Raw genomic sequence first — 20,432 nt, forward strand, 5'->3', positions numbered from 1 at the left:
GACACATGCGGTGATTGCACAGGCTGTACGGGACCGCTACTACCCAGACTGCACTGCATTACAGCAGCCGCCATAAAGCCCTAGGGAACAAGAGTCCAGGCCCAGTAAGAACAGATTAGCTGCTTTCAGTGAAACTGATAGCCGGTCACAGGCCATAGTTGATCAGACAGTACGGGATCGCTAACACCCACACTGCTCCGCATACGGGTATCACAGACTGGGCAGACTACCCGAAGCCAGAAGCGTCTTACAGGTATGGTGATACACCACACACTAGACATGACTGTAACACATCGGCTTGTGCCAGCACTGACCAAGCCACCATGAACTTTGCAAAGTTCTTTGCCCGCTGAGAATTGGTTATTAAAGGACTTGTAAAGTTCACTGATAAAGCCGAGAACTATAGGTCATGGCGAGCCTCGTTACAGAACTCCATTCAAGGTCTGGAACTTTCTAGTAGTGAGGAGTTAGATCTCCTAGCAAAGTGGCTCGGAAGTGAGTCAGTCGAGCATGCCAAAAGACTAAGAGACATTTATATAAAGTATCCACACATAGGTCTACGTAAAGTCTGGGAAAGACTTTATGAATACTATGGGTCCTTAGAAGTCATAGAGAATGCTTTATTCAAAAGAATTGATGATTTCCCTAAAATAGGACACAAAAGGTTATCAAAAGCTTAGAGAATTGAGTGATTTATTGGTAGAGTTACAGGTTGCCCAGGAGGAAGGACACTTGGCTGGACTGGCATTCTTATACACTGCTAGGGGTGTCAATCCGATAATACAAAAACTTCCTTACAACCAACAAGAAAAGTGGGTTACATATGGTTCACGATTTAAGCAAACTCATAATATACTGTTCACTCCTTTCACTGTATTTGTAGAATTTGTCACCCAGCAAGCTAGGATCAGAAATGACCCTAGTTTTGACTTCACTTTGTCATGCTCCACTGCCCCAGGTGTCAAACCCAGTAGTACACCCGTGGCAGTCCACAAAACTAACATTGCTTCCACAGGTGCTCCTCACAATACAAGTAGTCCCCCTCCAGAAGAGCACAAACCTCAAGATGTCAGTAGGCAGTGTCCTCTACACAGGAAACCACACCCTCTACTAAAATGCAGAGCCTTCAGGGAGAAGTCTTTGGAGGAACGCAAAGGTTTCCTCAAGGAAAACAACATCTGCTTCAAATGCTGTGCTACAACCTCCCACCTCACCAGGAACTGTGAAGCTAGCGTGTAATGTGGAGAGTGCAGCAGCATGGATTACAATACAGCCTTGCACCCTGGACCACCTCCACGAGTGTTGTCGCAGGCAGAGGAGCACAATGAGATGCAGAATAACACTGATGAAGACACCCCTTTAGTCACCTCTCAAAGTACGGAGATCTGTAAGGGACTCACAGGAGGAAGGTCCTGTTCAAAAATCTGCCTTGTCCGAGTCTACCTAGCAGGCTGCAGGGACAAAGCGATCAAGACATATGCATTCCTGGTTGACCAAAGTAACAAGTATCTAGCCAAGTCCATCTTCTTTGACAACTTCAGCATTGTAGACCCGGTTCGCCCTACTCCTTGAGGACATGTTCAGGTACCGTTGAGACGGCGGGGAGGAAAGCAACCAGATACAAGGTGGAGTCCATAGATGGCCAGACCAGGCTATCACTACTGACCATCCTGGAATGCAACTAGATTCCTGACAACAGGTCCAAGATACCTTCATCAGAGGTGGTGACACACCACTCCCACCTGAAGCGTATAGCCCACCTGATACCTGAGTTGGAACCAGAGATGCCAATAGCTTTACGCCTAGGAAGAGATATACTATGAGCCCACAAGACTAGAAAATATATTAACGGCTCCCAGAACGCTCCATACGCCCAGAGACTCGACCTTGGTTGGGTCATTATAGGAGACATCTGTCTAGGAGGAGCACACAAGCTGACCTCAGTCAACAGTATGCTTACCAGTACGCTAGAGAATGGACGTCTGTCTCTCTTCCAGCCATGTCACAATATTCTGCTGGTAAAGGAATTACTGAACAGCACTCCCCTTCCTTGCCCTTTCTCAGTTCCTACCAACAAAGACCACGCCTGTGAAGGTGAACAACACCACATAGGATGTACAGTCTTCCACAGGACAAAGGAAGACAACAGGCAGCGATGTCTATAGAAGACAGAATGTTCTTGGACATCATGGATAGACAGATAGTCAAAGACAAGTCGAACAGTTGGATCGCACCGCTACCATTTCAACCTCAGAGAAGACGCCTACCCAACAACAGGTAACTGGTCTACAGCCGATTCATCTCCCTCAGACACAAGCTTCAGAAGTCACCTGAGATGAAGAAACACTTCTTTACCTTCATGGGGAAGATATTCCAGAACAACCACGCAGAGATTGCACTCGCACTTTGGCACTCAGAGGAGTGTAGGTACTTGCCCATCTTCGGAGTGTACCATCCTAAGAAGCCGGGTCAAATAAGAGTGGCATTCGACTCAAGCGCCAAATGCAAAGACGTCTCATTGAATGATGTCCTATTATCAGGCCCAGACCTCGACAACAGACTTCTAGAAGTACTACTCTGTTTCCGCAAAGATTCGGTGGCATTTATGGCTGACATACAACAGATGTTTCACTGTTTTCTCATCAAAGAGGAACACAGAAACTACTTGAGGTTCTTCTGGTACCGCGGCAATGACCCGGACAAAGACATCATAGAGTACTGGATGAGGGTACACATCTTCCAGAACAGCCCTTCCCCAGCAGTCGCTATCTACGGCCTCCGAAATTCCACCAAAGAGGCCGAAGAAGAGTACGGATCAGACGTCAGAGCCTTCATAGAAAAAGACTTCTACGTAGACAACTATTTGAAGTCCACACCAACAAACGAGGCTGCAATCAGTCTACTAAAAAGGGCTTAAGAAATGCTTACTCAGTCTAACCTAAGGTTACACAAGATTTCCTTCAACAGCCGAGAGTTAATTGAAGCCTTTCCCTCTCAAGACTATTCCAGCGATCTAAAGGACTTAGACCTAAGCATCGACTCCCTTCCCATGCAGTGGAGCCTTGGATTGCTTTGGGATCTGGGAACCGAAGATGGATGCCTTCACCTTTCAGATCAGCAATGATGAGAAATCCTTCACGCGCAGAGGAGTTCTTTCTTTCGTGAATAGTCTATGCGACCCCCGGGGGTTTGTAGCTCCAGTAACCATCCAAGGAAAAGTGATGCTAAGAGACTTCACCCAAGACACGTCTGATTGGGACGATCCACTTCTGGCAGAAAAAGCTGACCTGTGGGCAGAGTGGAGGAAGTCTCTTGACTGACCTTCTTGCGAAACGACCGTATGCTCCTGTGCCATCCACAGAAGTCAAAACACAAAGACTTTGTATCTTCTATGACGCATCAGTCAAAGCGAACACAGCAGTAGCGTACCTTAAAACTGACTTGAATGAACAATGTCATATCGGGTTCATTATGAGCCGGAAAAAATTAGCCACTCCGTGAACACACGATCCCCAGACTGGAACTCTGCGCTGCTATCCTCGCAGTTGAGTTGGCCGAACTTATCTCAGATGCGATAAATCTAGAGACCAAAGATGCAGAGTTCTACACTGATAGCAAGGTGATACTGGGATACATTTACAACGAAACGCGTTGCTTCTATGTCTATGTCAGCCACCGGGTACTGAGGATAAGAAGATCCACCTGCCCTAATCAGTGGCACTACGTACCTACTCACGACAATCCTGCAGACCATGCGACTAGATCCATTGCACCAAGCCATCTTAAGGACACCACATGGTTCACAGGCCCTACCTCTTTGAACCGTTTGATGCCCCACATCAACAAACTTGATACATTCGAAGTAGTGGGTCCAGATACCGAGGAAGAGCTCTGTCCTCGAGTGTCTGCTCTGCCTACATTGATTTCAAGTCAGCACCTCGAATATCATCGGTTCAGCAGGTTCTCAACCTGGAAGTCACTTGTTCGAGCCATCGCTTTTCTACTTCATGTGGCCCAGTCCTACAAGTCAGCACTACCTGCAAGCTTTGTAAAGGTTGGCATCACTGCAAGCATACGTTTACTGCTCCCAACCTTGGAAAAAGCCATGGTTACAAAACCTTGTGTTGTACATAAGGAAACCTACACCAGAGAAATAAACAACCTCAACAAGGGACAACCCATTCCTGGAGACAGCATGCTGAAGAAGCTTGACCTGATTGTTGACCAAGACTGGCTGCTGAGAGTAGGTGGCCGTCTTCAAGAAGCTAAGGTAGAAGTTTCAGATAAACACCCGGTAATAATTCCTGGACGTCATCACATCACAACCCTGCTCATTCAGCATCATCATGACTTAGTGAGACACCAAGGCCGTTTGTTTACTGAAGGGAACCTGTGGGTGGCTGGACTATGGATAATCGGAGCAAAGAGAAGTGTGAGCAAACTTATCTTCAACTGCGTTACGTGTCACAAACTCCGTGGCATGTTCCAAAGTCTGAAGATGGCCAATCTTCCAGCCGATAGACTTAGTACTGAACCCCCTTCACCGTCGTTGGACTAGACGTTATCGGTCCTTGGCCTGTGGCTACACTATGCGCTATGAAGATCCATACTGAAGTAAAGTGTTGGGTAGTTCTATTCACCTGTCTGTCCCTCAGAGCCGTTCATATCGAAGTAGTCAAATCTATGGACACTTCGAGTTTTATAAATGCATTCGATGCTTCATTGCAATCAGAGGCCCTGTGAAGCATATTTTTTCTGACCAAGGTACAAATTTCATCGGAGCGGCAAGAGAACTCCAAATCCCTTCCAATTTAGACATCACTAATGTTGAAAGGTACCTAGGCGAGCAAGGATGCTCCTGGACTTTCAATCTCCCACACTCTTTGCACATGGGAGGTACCTGGGAAAGAATGGTAGAGATAGCATGCAAAATACTAGACTCTATCTTCTTTCAAGCAAACACCAGACTCACCCAACAGTCCTTACTCCTGCAATGTTACTCACGTAGAAAACCTGTGTTCCGAGAGCTTCACCCGGAGAATTCAACGGCAAAGACCTCTGCAGTCGATAATGGAGGCAAGTGAAAAGCGTGTCCAATGTCTTTTGGGACAGATGGAGAAGGCAGTATCTCTTCACTCTACAAATCAGGACAAAGTGGCAGAAACACCACCCAAACATCCAACCTGGCGATGTTGTACTCGTCAAAGACAGTCAGTCGCATCGAAATGAGTGGCCACTCAGCCTAGTCACCAAGCCCCTTCCCAGCAAGGATGTGAAAGTGTGCAAAGTAGAGGTCAGAGTGTGCAAGCTGGAGGAGAACACACTGTTCCTCAGGCCAGTTACTGAACTTGTGTTGTTATTTTCCCCAAAAGAACCAAATAGTGTCATCCATTGATACCAAGCGGAGAGTGTTCTGCGTATTGAGGTGCAGCAAGTTAATTCATAGTGTGTACTACACACAGTTATACTATACAGTTATAACCTTTAGAGGTCATTAGGTACCCATGTGTCCTGTTCCTGGATAAAATGAGCATCTCTCTTTAAACAATGTGTTCTGATTAGAACTGCCCCCCTTTGAGTCTTACACACGTGTTCCTGGAACTCTCTCCCTACAAATCACTGCTCCTGACAAGTGGCTTCTGGTGAGGGTCAAATGTACCTACATGTTTGTGTTAGAACAGTTATGCAGCCACCGTGTAGCATACTGTGTAGTTAGGCATGTTGTGCTTTGTATTATATTGCTGTTTTCTCTGTATGCAGATAGATGCATGTCTTTATAAGTAGTACAATGCTGCCAGCCAGAACTCGCTCTGGATAGCCATGATAACTGTATCTCTGTGTTATGCTGTGTTATGTGCTATCTTTGTACTGTCCCTGCTCTTCATGTTATTTCATCATGTATCATGCTGTGATGTGCCAAGTACTGATACACTGTTATTTTCTTGTAGTTTTTACCTCTTATATCGTCCACATCATCCATTATTGTCCATTATTGTCCACCGTCATCGTTCACTGTTACCAAGTTCACATCATCACCTCAATAAATGTAGACTTAAGCATCTATACAGTGTGTTTACTGGGGAAGTGGATGAGGTTTAGCTGTATGCTGAAATCCACACAGCACCATACGTGGAGGAAAGCAGAACAGCGGTGCTGCATGAGGTATCAGGTCTCCCAGCTAAGACGGCTTACATCACTACCTTAACCACCAGGTCCTCATTAAAACTTCAATTCCAAGCTGTAAATGCTGGCCATACCCTGATACCTTATGCATGAACCATGGCTGACTTCTGCTGTGTCATCTGCAAATTTCTACTGTTGGTCAATTGATGCCACTTTTCCTGGTGTCTGCCAATAATTTAGGTGTGTGGGAAGCTTTTTACCACCCCATAAGGTGTTATCTATGCGATTGGTTTGGCCTCCCATTGAATCTAATGGGGTTACGGGTACGTTCGTAGAACATGTTCAGCGAACGCCTAAACATTCTGCGAATCGAACCTTGAAAAGTTCACTCATCTATAATTATAATTACATGTCCCCCCAATTCATTATATTTACACGTCCTCCCCCAATTCATTATAATTACACGTCCTCCCCAATTCATTATAATTATACATCCTCCCCCAATTCATTATAATTTCAAGTCCTCCCACAATTCATTATAATTACATGTCCTTTCCCAATTCATTATAATTACACATCCTCCTCCCAATTCATTATAATAACACATCCTCCCCCAATTCATTATAATTACACGTCCTCCTCCAATTCATTATAATTACACGTATCCTTGGCATAAAGGTGGTTCTGGAATCCGTGGGACTTTATGAGTTGCCCCAGGCCAAGTGTATAGATTGAGAAGTGTAGGGGTCCTAGAACAGAGCCTTTGGGGACTACAACAGAGAGAGGGTGGGATGAGGAGGTAGTGTGGGAGTGGGAGATTCTGAATGTGCAGTTCGAGAGGTATAAGGATATCCAGGATAGAGCGAGGTCTTTGATGCCAAAGGAGGAGAGGATCTGTAGTAGGAGGCAGTGGTCAACTGTGTCGAAAGCAGAGGACAGGTCTAGAAGGAGGAGTATAGAGTATTGTCCATTATCTTTGGCTGTAAGTAGGTCGTTAGTAATTTTGGTTACTGCTGTCTCAGTGGAGTGAAGGGGGGCGGAAACCAGATTGTAGATTGTCAAAGAGCAAGTTAGATGAGAGGTGGGAGGAAAGTTCAGTGTGGATGTGTTTTTCCAGGAGTTTGGAAGTGAATGGGAGCAGTGATATAGGGTGATAGCTGGACATAGCAGTTGGGTAGAGGGTTGGCTTTTTAAGGATAGGCGCAATTGTGGCATATTTGAAAGCAGAAGGGAAAGTACCAGAAGTTAGTGATAGGTTGAAGAGGTGGGTTAGGGATGAGATAAGAGTGGTGGTGATGTTGGGGAGGAGGTGGGATAGGGTAGGGTCAAGTGCACAAGTGGTGAAGTGTGAATTGGAGAGAAGATGAGGAAGCTCCCCTTCAGTGATGTTGGATAAGGAGGTTATGGTGTTTGGACATTTGGTCTGGTATACAAAGGGGTTGTGGTGGTTGAACAATAAACCAATAAACACTTGCTATGTTTGGTCTATCTTGTTTTTGAAGTGTGTGGCAAGGTCATCGGCAGAGATTAGGGAAGTCGGAGGGGGCAGTGGTGGGTGGAGGAGGGAGTTAAAAGTATTGAACACTGGTTTGGGGTTGTGGGATAAGGAAGATACAAGGGATGTAAAGTAGGCCTGTTTAGCAGAGGTGAGGGCAGATTTCAATGCGAATGTTGCTTGTTTGAAAGCAGTGAAGTCGTCTTGCGAATGTGTTTTCTTCCAGCGCCGTTCTGCAATTCTGGATGCTTGCCGAAGTCTTTTAATGATGTTATTGTGCCAGGGTTGTCTATTGATTTGTCGCACTCTGTTATGCATGACAGGGACGACCGAGTCGATGGCTGATGCAAGAGTGGCATTGTAGAGACTAGTGGCATTGTCTGTGTCATGGAGTGAAGATATGGAGGACAGTGGTAGAATAGAGTGAGAAAGTGTGCGAGTATCTAGATGTGCAAGCTTTCTGCGGGGTTGCGCATGTTGCTGAACATGGGTGACAGGTGAGGAGGACAGGGATGACAAAGTGAGTAGATGGTGGTCAGATAGAGGGAGAAGGGAGGTTGTGAAGTTAGATAGGGAGCAGAGATGGGCGAAGACCAGGTCTAATGTGTGTCCGTCTGTGTGGGTGGCTGAGGAGGACCACTGGGTAAGTCCAAAAGATGATGTAAGGGACAGGAGTTTGGAAGCTGCCGACTGGTGGATGTCAATGGGGATGTTGAAGTCACCCATGATGATGGTGGGAATGTCAGCAGAGAGAAAGTGAAGGAGCAAGGTGGAGAATAGGTCAATGAAGACAGTGGTCAGGCCTGGAGGTCGGTATATGACATCCCTTTGGAGGTTAGAGGGAGAGTAGATGCGGACAGAGGGACTTCAAAAGAAGAGAGGATAAGTGAGGGAAGAGGTGGGATTGGGTTAAAGGTGCAGTTGGAAGAAAGGAGAAGGCCCACTCCTCCACCATGTCTGTTGCCAGGGCAAAGAGTGTGGGTAAAGTAATTCAATATAATTACAAGTACTCCCCCAATTCATTTTAATTACACGTACTCCCCAATTCATTATAATTACACGTCCTCCCCAATTCATTATAATTACACGTCCTCTCCCCAAATCATTATAATTACACATTCTTCCCAATTTATTATAACTGCATGTCCTCCCCCCAATTCATTACCATTATTCTTTTGTGTGTGGTGCCCCTAGAACCGGCCATCGATATTCTTGTAGTGGACAAGATCTTTAATGCTTTAAGTAACAAGTTCTGATGAGCAGAGAATCTTGGTCAGAGCTCCCCTGTGACTCCATACAGCAATGTTGTAGAAATACTAAGATATTTCCCGATCTTGGAGGAGGAATAATTGGTCATTGCTTTGGTAAAATTCTCTACCTTGAGGATACTTTATCTAGGAGTTTTTAATGCATCTCCTCCCAAGTATTTTTCTGCCGCCCTCCTGCTGACTTTTGTCATCTCAATATACAGAATGGAGGAAACAGATAGATAAGATAGAGGCGCGGAGCCAGCGGGAGGCCGCTGTTCACACACAACTTAATGGCCTCACTAACTGATCTGGGCAGTTCCTGATTCTCATAGCTAAGCCCTAACCTCCATTATTAGTAGAAGTTATACAGTTGTGGCCAAAAGTATTGACACCCCTGCAATTCTGTCAGATAATACTCAGTTTCTTCCTGAAAATGATTGCAAACACAAATTCTTTGGTATTATTATCTTCATTTAATTTGTCTTAAATGAAAAAACACAAAAAGAATTGTCCTAAAGCCAAATTGGATATAATTCCACACCAAACATAAAAAGAGGGTGGACAAAAGTATTGGCACTGTTCGAAAAATCATGTGATGCTTCTCTAATTTGTGTAATTAACAGCACCTGTAACGTTCCTGTGCCACCTAACAGGTGTTGGCAATAACTAAATCACACTTGCAGCCAGTTGACATGGATTAAAGTTGACTCAACCTCTGTCCTGTGTCCTTGTGTTTACCACATTGAGCATGGAGAAAAGAAAGAAGACCAAAGAACTGTCTGAGGACTTGAGAAACCAAATTGTAAGGAAGCATGAGCAATCTCAAGGCTACAGGTCCATTTCCAAAGACCTGAATGTTCCTGTGTCTACCGTGCGCAGTGTCATCAAGAAGTTTAAAGCCCATCGCACTGTGGCTAACCTCCCTAGATGTGGACGGAAAAGAAAAATTGACAAGAGATTTCAACGCAAGATTGTGCGGATGTTGAATAAAGAATCTCGACTAACATCCAAACAAGTTCAAGCTGCCCTGCAGTCCGAGGGTACAACAGTGTCAACCCGTACTATCCGTTGGCATCTGAATGAAAAGGGACTGTATGGTAGGAGACCCAGGAAGACCCCATTTCTTACCCCGAGACATAAAAAAGCCAGGCTGGAGTTTGCCAAAACTTACCTGAAAAAGCCTAAAACGTTTTGGAAGAATGTTCTCTGGTCAGATGAGACAAAAGTAGAGCTTTTTGGGCAAAGGCATCAACATAGAGTTTACAGGAGAAAAAAAGAGGCATTCAAAGAAAAGAACACGGTCCCTACAGTCAAATATGGCGGAGGTTCCCTGATGTTTTGGGGTTGCTTTGCTGCCTCTGGCACTGGACTGCTTGACCGTGTGCATGGCATTATGGAGTCTGAAGACTACCACCAAATCTTGCAGCATAATGTAGGGCCCAGTATGAGAAAGCTGGGTCTCCCTCAGAGGTCATGGGTCTTCCAGCAGGACAATGACCCAAAACACACTTCAAAAAGCACTAGAAAATGGTTTGAGAGAAAGCACTGGAGACTTCTAAGGTGGCCAGCAATGAGTCCAGACCTGAATCCCATAGAACACCTGTGGAGAGATCTAAAAATGGCAGTTTGGAGAAGGCACCCTTCAAATATCAGGGAACTGGAGCAGTTTGCCAAAGAAGAATGGTCTAAAATTCCAGCAGAGCATTGTAAGAAACTTATTGATGGTTACCGGAAGCGGTTGGTCACAGTTATTTTGGCTAAAGGTTGTGCAACCAAGTATTAGGCTGGGGGTGCCAATACTTTTGTCTGGCCCATTTTTGGAGTTTTGTGTGAAATGATCAATGTTTTGCTTTTTGCTTCATTCTCTTTTGTGTTTTTTCATTTAAGACAAATTAAATGAAGATAATAATACCTAAGAATTTGTGTTTGCAATAATCTTCAGGAAGAAACTGAGTATTATCTGACAGAATTGCAGGGGTGTCAATACTTTTGGCCACAACTGTATGGTCCTCAGTCTCCGGGATACAGATAAATCATTCCTTGTGTAACACTGAATCACGTTACATCAGAACCTGGACACAAATAATTAGTAGCAATCTCGTGGTATAATATGGAACATAATCAATTACTATACTGTCAGCTGCAGGAGAAATCAACTATTGCGGCTTTCTGGAAACAAAATGACGACATTTTTCTCAGGAAAGAGGAAAAATTGGGCTCCAGATATTTGAGGATAAAGAAATATTAGAGAAGATGATTGCATTTTGGAGAGATAATAAGGACCCTGGCATCACGGCGACGAAAAATGAATGTGGACAGATGTATTATTATTTAATATCCCTTGTGTCTTTACAATATTAACATTCGCAATCGTGCATAATTTACCATATTATGTAGAAAACCTCTCCGAATCCAGACACATTATTTTTCATGCATGAAAGGGAAGGGTTTTAATGGTGACATCGAATAAATATTTTCCTATTGTTTAATGGCACAGAAGGGAAAAATTGGAGCAGGTCGTCCCCAGGGTGGTCCATAAACATCACGAATGGCACCAAGACGAAGCCGGCTGGGTTAATCCATTGTGGCGGTGGGACCACTGGTCAGACATGACTTCCCCAGGGCGTGAACATTGAGTCTTCGCTGCTCTCACTATAGGTCTCTGCAGACTTTCAGCTTGAAAAGTGCTTTTGCTAATGGATTTAACTTGCAAAAAGTTGCAATACAGTGGAGGATGATTGATGTCTGAAGTGGCAGGATTTTTTTTTCTGTCCTTATGATGAAACTAAGGAGAAGTTTCCTCCATTTGTCACAGGAATGTTGATGAATGACATTTGGAAGTTTGTATACTGCACTTTATTCTGCACTAAAAACATCTCAGAAGGTTTTCGAGACCTCATGTGACTCGCTAATGTCATCCGCAAAACCAGCACCGAGAACCAACCATGAGTCATTTACAGACTACTTTATATTCACCTGCTGGGTGTAATCTACAGACGGAGTATTCCAGGCAGTATTCAATGTTTTATCAAGTCACTGACAGCAGAAAATCGGCTTCTTTATCCGCAATAACAGTAGCAAAAAGCTATGTAATATGTTAGGTGAATGTTATGTCTATCTATCTATCTATCTATCTATCTATCTATCTATCTACTATCTTTTTGTCTATTATCTATCTATTATCTATTTATTTATCTATTATCTAATATCTATGTATGTATCTATCTATCTATAATCTATTATCTATCTAATTATCTATCTAATATATGTTATCTATAATCTATCTATAATCTATAATACATCTATCTATCTATCTATCTATAATCTATCTATTATCTAAATCAAAAAAATAGGGCAGCACTACCAAAATAATACAATTGGTGCACAACCTATTCAGCAGTGTCCAAACAGCCGAAATAATAAATCAAGAAAAATAGGCAGCACTCCAAATTAAATGTGAAAAAAGTGGATACTTTACTGATCCTCAGCTGGCGACGTTTCGACGGTGACCCGTCTTGATAAAGACGGGTCACCATCGAAACGTCGCCAGCTGAGGATCAGTAAAGTATCCACTTTTTTCACATTTATTTTGGAGTGCTGCCTATTTTTCTTGATTTATCTATTATCTATCTATTATCTATCTATCTATTATCTATTTATCTATTTCTATCTACATATTATCTTTCTATTTATCTATTATCTGTCTAGCTATTATCTATCATTTATCTAAGACGAAATAAGACAGCAGTCTATAAAAAAATTATGGGGACCCTAAATTTTCTGTTGCTGGATGAAGCTCTAAATCTTACAGTTATTGATGAAAATCTATATAAATTCTTAACAGTTGACAACCCAATCACTCCACTTCTGTATGTATTGCCTAAAATACATAAGACATTAAGTAATCTTCCAGGTTGCCCCATAGTGTTGGGGAGTGGGTCCATTTTCAGTCATATTGGTGTCTTTCTAGACAAGATATTGAGTCCATTAACTAAACAAGCCAGGTATAAATTCCCAAGGCAGGACTCACAAATTCATGAAAATAACTCAACTATTCAATGAATACAAAGGAACCCCCTTCAGGTTGTGTAACTCACAAGAAAAGGTCAGAGAGTATAGAAATATATTGTAGGTTATTAATCAAAAATAGATTTTAAAACAATATCAAATCAGAGTAGCACAAAAAAAGCAGGATTTTTAGGGGTAGTAGATGTATTGCTATGTTTATATTATCTGTTATATTCTAATACAATGATATATGCAGGACTACATATCACAGTACATTCGTATATTCCCCAAATATATTATATGAAAATGTCCCATAAGGGGTCATGCATAAAAAAGGAAATTTAACTGGGACGCAGTCTAAAGTGCAGTAGTGCGCATTTTGTGCAGAGCAATAAACATCTAAATACATGTGCAATTAGAATACATCCTGATTATATTGCCTGTGTATAGCTGTCCCACAAGGGACCCTCCTGATGAAGGAAACAGTGTTTTTTCCGAAACTAGTCGGAGAGTAATTGGTCCACTGCGCTCCCTGTAATCTATCACGTGACCGGTGACATCACGAAGGTCCTGTTGGCTTATCTCACACCACAGCTTCACATCGTGCACACTGCACACCGGCGTGCCACTGAAAGAGGGGAGCGTTGAGTGTCTGTCACCGGCCGGGACAGCACTCCTGAAGAGCCGTGGTATTAACCCACATTTATCTGGCAAATATCATTCAATCTGACTTCACATCAAGATATACAGCGCTCTTTACTGGTCCTCTGGAGTCCAGACATCCACTCAAATTGCACCTTAAGGTAATAACTACCTAACTTGGAGCAATCTAATTCAATTGTGTGTGTTTTTTAGTTCACTACAAGCTAAAGGGGTTCATTATTAAGTGCAAATTTTAATTATTTATTTATTTAAATCTCCATCCCAGTCTCAGGTCTTTTGCAGAGTTCAACAGGTTTTCTTCAAGAATGGTCCTGTATTTGGCTCCATCCATCTTCCCACCAATTTTAACCATCTTCCCTGTTCCTGCTGAAGAAAAGCAGGCCCAAACCATGATGCTGCCACCACCATGTTTGACAGTGAGGGTGGTGTGTTCAGGGTGATGAGCTGTGTTGCCTTTATGCCAAACATATCGCTTGGCATTGTTGCCAAAAAGTTTGATTTTGGTTTCATCTGACCAGAGCACCTTCTTCCACATGTTTGGTGTGTCTCTCAGGTGGCTTGTTGCAAACTTTAAACAACACTTTTTATGGATATCTTTGAGAAATGGCTTTCTTCTTGCCACTCTTCCATAAAGGCCAGATTTGTGCAGTGTACGACTGATTGCTGTCCTATGGACAGACTGTCCCACCTCAGCTGTAGATCTCTGCAGTTCATCCAGAGTGATCATGGGCCTCTTGGCTGCATCTCTGATCAGTCTTCTCCTTGTTTGAGATGAAAGTTTAGAGGGACAGCCAGGTCTTGGTAGATTTGCAGTGGTATGATACTCCTTCCATTTCAATATGATTGCTTGCACAGTGCTCCTTGGGATGTTTAAAGTTTTGGAAATCATTTTGTATCCAAATCCGGCTTTAGTATTACGGACCTGCCTGTTATGTTCCTTGGTCTTCATGATGCTCTCTATACATCAAACAGAAGCCTGAGACTATCACAGAGCAGGTGCATTTATACGGAGACTTGATTACACACAGGTGGATTATATTTATCATCATTAGGCTATGTGCCCACGTAGCGTTTTAAAACGCTCGCTAAAAACCGGACTCCTTCCCAGAAATCGCGCGGTTTTTTTTGCGCGATTTCACAGCGATTTTACCGCGATTATGATCGCGATTTTGCTGTGATTTTCGCGTGCGATATTCAAGCACTTTCCAAGCGATTTGAAGCATCGCTTGGAAAGTGATTGACAGGTTGGTCACACTCGTCAAAAATAGTGTTTGACAAGTGTGACCAGGTTTTTACTATTGAGACCGCCTATGCGGCATCAATAGTAAAAGATAGAATGTTAAAATGCTAAAAAAAATAAAAAAAATCGGGGTATATTTACCTTCTGGCGTTACTGGGAATGCTTAGGCCAGGAATGCAGCGCGGGACGCCGGAAGGTAAATATACCCCGATTTTTTATTTTTTATTCTTTTTTTTTACAGGGGTATGGTACCCAGGGCCTGGAGGACAGTCTCCTCTCCTCCACACCGTGGGTACCAACCGCACATGAGACGCTTAACTTCCCGCATGGTGGGCATAGCCACATGCGGGAAGTAAGCGATTCTCATGCATTCCTATGGGTGCGGAATCGCGGCAATTCTTTGCGATTCTGCACAAAAGAATGAGCATGCTGCGATTTTTTCCGCGATGCGATTCCGCCGCGGAAAAAAGCGCAGCATTAGCACAGCATGTGCGGAATGCCATAGGAATGCATGGGGGGCGTTCTGTACACGATTTTTAAACGTTTTCGCTGCATTTTAGCGTCGAAAATCGCGGCAAAAACGCTTAAAAATCGCTACGTGGGCACACAGCCGTAGTCATTTAGGACAACATTGGATCATTCAGAGATCCACAATGAACTTCTGGAGTGAGTTTGCTGCACTGACAGTAAAGGGGCCGAATAATATTGCACGCCCCACTTTTCAGTTTTTGAATTTCAACAAAAATTTAAAATAACCAATGAATTTTGTTCAACTTCACAATTGTATTCCACTTTATGTTTGAAGCATGATATGTGGGAAAAGGTTGAAAAGTTCCAGGGGACCGAATACTTTCTCAAGGCACTGTATCTATCATCTATCTATTATCTATTTATTTATCTATTATCTAGTTTTTCCATCACCTACTGTGATGTTTGAAATTTTGTGAGTCTTTCAGAATTTTCCATATTTACATCAGATTTTCACACAAGTCCTAAAATTACATAAAGAACCAAATTAAACAGATGAGTTAAAAATATTAGATGCCATTTTTTTATAGTGGAAAATACAGTATTTTGTGTTTGTGAGTGGCAAAAGTATGTGAACCTTTAGGATTAATAGATAGGTGAGATTTAGGTCAGGTATTGTCAATCAATAGGAGGCAGTCAGGTGTGAGTGCGTGCCATGTTTTATGCAATAGGGATCTACAGTATAACCATCTGATCTTCACAACACATACTGTACTTGTGGATGTTTGTCACGATCTGAACATAGGAGATTTCTGAGGACCTCACATGAAGAGATATTGATGCTCATCCGGTTGGGAAAGGTTGCAAAACCATTTCTACAGAGTTTGTACTCCAACAAACCAGTCAGATTGTGCACAAATGGAGGAAATTTAAGATAATTAGGAGAGGTAAACCAACAAGGATCACTCAAAGAGCAAATAATAGTTTTTGAGGTCACAAAAGAGCCTAAGGTCACCTCTAAGGAACTAAAGGCCTACATCAGGCTTTAAGGTTGGTCTGTACCCACCCATTGGTACACTTGGCTTTCTATCATTTGATGAGAGCTTTATATAATGACCAGTTCTCTAGGTTTGCTATGCTGATGGGCTGTAAGATCCGAATCATTAGGATCCTAATTACATGATACAGAATATGGTAGCAGCAGTTTACATGTGAAGAATCATGTGACAGGTTCCTTAAAATAAAGCACCATAAATCCTGATTGGTTCTGTGCTTAGTTTCAGCTTACCGATTGGCTTGGAGGACCACCTGCTATGCCAGTCCACTCTTCAGGCACATTATTCATGAGCTACCTAATTGTCGGCCTGCCATCTCTGCTTGTAGAGCTGTAGAGAATGAGTGGGTTGGTGCGGCAGTGGGTTACCATCAGTTTAGGACAGATTGCCTTTAACACATAGAATATACTGAACCTTTATTTATGTCCTTGAGATTTGTGATTTTATATAGTAAGTGTACTCATCCAGCTGCATTTGGCCCTTCTTTTCAGCTCCTTCCATACTCCATAGTTTCACCATAGTTTGCAGCATTTTAGTCTCTGGCATGGAGATGAACATTGCCCCATCAGTGAACAATTTACTACAGGGAGAGAGGCTTCTAAGACGGCACCTTGTGCTTCCCATCGGCCCGGCCTCGTCTGTAGGACTGGAATAACGATCCAGAGTTTATAAGTTCAGGGAAAGTTTTGTGCAGAGACGTCGTCTTCATTTGTAGTTTCTGCTTCTCTTTTGTGCCGACGAGCTGCTATAGGTTAACGACATTCGTCACCTCGGCTTTGAGTTTTCCTTCTGTGTCCTGTACTTTCCGTATGATATGTGTTTGCAGCCGAGCCATTCATTCCGCCCTGATGGCCTCCTGTTGTGTTTCTATTTCAGTAGCTGATGAAACATCTTAGCTGTAACATTCTCCAACAGCATTTACCTGTAAAGCTGTCCCCGCATCATGCAGCAAAAGGTCACTCTCCGCTGTTCTGCCGCATTCATTCTGTATGCTGCTCACCTGGCGTGGGCTTTACACAGCACATTAATAAAGAGGGGCTCCAGCGCTGCAGCGCGGCTGCTCCTACTGATGCTTTATAGAATTAGTCAGAGCAGATATTAGTGACTGGGGGCAATTCCCCATACACACTAATACCCCCCAGTGTACGGCGCAGCCTTGTACAGAGCTATAATATAGGGGGCGTTGTCTGACCTCTGTGTCACCACATTACACAAGGTCATTATTTCAGATTGTTCTGACAAGATTTAGACATTACATTCTGCATGTACAAAGTTTCCTCCTCTTGAATTTTTCTACTTCAGTTTTTAGTTTACCTTATAGAGTAGCCTTTTAGTATATTTACATCATATATACAGCAGGTGAAATAAATATTGGACACAACACAGTAAATCTGTTAGATACAGTTGTGCTCAAAAGTTTACATACCCTGTGTAGGGATTCGCTCTGGTAGGTAATAGAAGGGCTGCAGTAACGAGGCAACACACAGGCTTAAAGTCCAGTTTCAGTAGTTTAATGTCACGTTGCAAACAGCCGGTTAACAGAAAGTAAGGAAAACATAAATATACTCCAGCTTGGAGAACCACAAGTCCCAGACTCACCCCTTGCATGGGACGGGCTTAACTAAGCGGCTGCCAGGTCCACGGCATCCGCCAGGTACCATTCCCAGGGTTGTTGAGAAATCTTGCTGCTATAGTCCTGTAGCACGGGGATCCTGTATACAAGTTCAGGCTAAGTCCAGCCAAGTTCTTGTAACTTCCAGACACACTCACCATGTGCCAAACACCAACCTCCATTACGTAGCCCATAACCCCTCCTACAAGTGAGGTAGACATCACATGGGCTGATCACATGACCATGACATCATCGCAGGTCCTGTCTTTAGGGAAAAACCCGGCCAAACATTAACCTGCTGGGAGAAATGTATCTCCCATCTAGTAAAACACCCTTTACTGTACCACACCTGTCAGAATTTTTACTTTCTTGGAATTTTTTCAGAGTTATTTGGCTTTCTTCTGGCGACTCGTCCATGCAGCCCATCTTTCTTCAAGTTCCTCCTTATTGTGCATCTTGAAATAGTCACACAGCTAGTTTTCAGAGAGTCCAGTATTTCAGCTGATGTTATTTGTGGGTTTTTCTTTGCATCTCACGCTATTTTCCTGGCATTTGTCACATGTCACAGGTGAGGATGTTACCTTTAGTAGCTATTTAAACCCATTTGTGTCAACTTTTGTGCATGTTATCAGGCCAAAATCACCAGGGTATGTCAACTTTTGATCAGGGCCATGTGGATGTTTTGGGTTGTCATTATGATTTAAAAAGAGAAAACACAATCGTTTGACAATAAATGGCTTCACCTAACCACTATCTATGAGTGGAGAAAAAGTTTTGGTGTTATCATTCATATTCTCTGAAAAAAGGCCAAGAAAGCAAAACTGTAAGCTGCTATTGACATGAAATTTTCCTCAGATGTCAGTAACAACCCATCTAATCCACACAGGACAGAAATCCCCATAGATGTCCATAAATTATGTGTAATAATGAGAGATGATGCTGGGAACAGTACTGAACACATTACTGACATGTAATTAATGCCTCATACAAAAGCATTTGTTTGTGATGAAGTTTCAGGATGCCTCCTGTATGGAGAAACTAGTCGCAGATAGAGATGAGCGACTTTGCCTTTTTTCGGGTCGAGTCGGGTTTCATGAAACCCGACTTTCGCAAAAGTCGGGTCGAACGCAATCGGCCGATTATCGTGAAAAGTCGAAGGCCGACTGAAACATGAAACCCAATGCAAGTCAATGGGGAAGAAAAGTCGGCAGTGAGCGGAGGACAGGAAACACACCTACAGTGCCCATTTTAATGCCCAAAACATCAATTCTCATTACTTAAGCTTGTCAACCTTAATTTATTTTATAATAATAGTTAGGCATTGAAAACTGGGGGTTATTTGGGGGGGGGGTAGGGCTGGCTCCAGATTTTTGTGGGCCCAGGGCCAAAGAGTGTCACTGGGCTCCTTTAACACATTCCACAATTCATGATCCTCTGATACGGCAGAAAAATAGCGGTATAGTACAATGAAAAATACTTCACTTCTTACATCACATGACTGATATCCATTTTAAATTCTCCAATAGCTCCAAAAACGGACAGTATATTACTCCATACAGTATTATGGCCACCGCATAGTGCGCCATACAGAGTATTGAGGCCCATATATTTCTCCATACAGAATCATTGGTCCCATATAATGTTCGATACAGTATATGATGAGCTCCACATAATGCTACAGTATATGTTGGTCCCCATGGATGAAGCTCCACTGTCTTATGGGCCCAAATAATGCTCCATATATAATGGGCCCCATTTCTAATGCTCAGGTGTATAATGGGCCCTGTAAATGCTGCTCCAGTGTCTGATGTCCACCTTTGGAATGCTCCAGTGTATGGTGGGCCCCATATATCATTCTCCAGAGTATAGTTCTCCCCAAAATTTGCTCCCAACTTTTAAAAGAATTAAGTAAGTCTCCTCGCTAGGGAATCCCTGTACTCTGGACTCCTCGTCGTCCCCATCTTCCATCTCTCTGCACTTGGACTGTTTAGGCAGAGGGCGTACAGACGTGATGTCATCGCGCTCTCTGACCAGAATGTCACTGTCAGGAAATGCGGAAGACGTCACGGCGGTGGAGCAGGGAGAGGTAAGGATTTCAACTTTGCAAGTGCTGTGATCCTGAGCAAGCAGAGGGGCCAACTCATTGGCGATGGCACTGGCACAGGGCCCCTCATAGTACGGCGGTGTGTCTGACGGCGGGTGGGGGGGAGCCTCCCACCGGCAGAGACACTTTTGCATACTATGAGGGGCCCTGTGCCAGTGCCGTCGCCCATGAGTATGCCCCCCCACCTGCTCAAGGAGCCTGCACTTTCATCTGCACCTTCCTCTTTGTCACCGTGTAAGGTGGTATAGTATGCGGGAAGGGGAACCTGAGTTTCATCAGGTTCAGATTCTGGCTGTGTAGAGTGCGGGGGAATGTAGTGGTCTGGGTCAATGTACCAGCAGAATCATCTAGCAGTGGCTGGGCATCAGTGCACTTGTGGCGCCCCCAGGAGTATGGTCGCCACAGTGGCATTAC

Source organism: Dendrobates tinctorius, unplaced genomic scaffold (assembly GCF_039654945.1).
Source record: "Dendrobates tinctorius isolate UK_male_01 unplaced genomic scaffold, ASM3965494v1 ptg000114l, whole genome shotgun sequence".
NCBI lineage: Eukaryota > Metazoa > Chordata > Amphibia > Anura > Dendrobatidae > Dendrobates > Dendrobates tinctorius.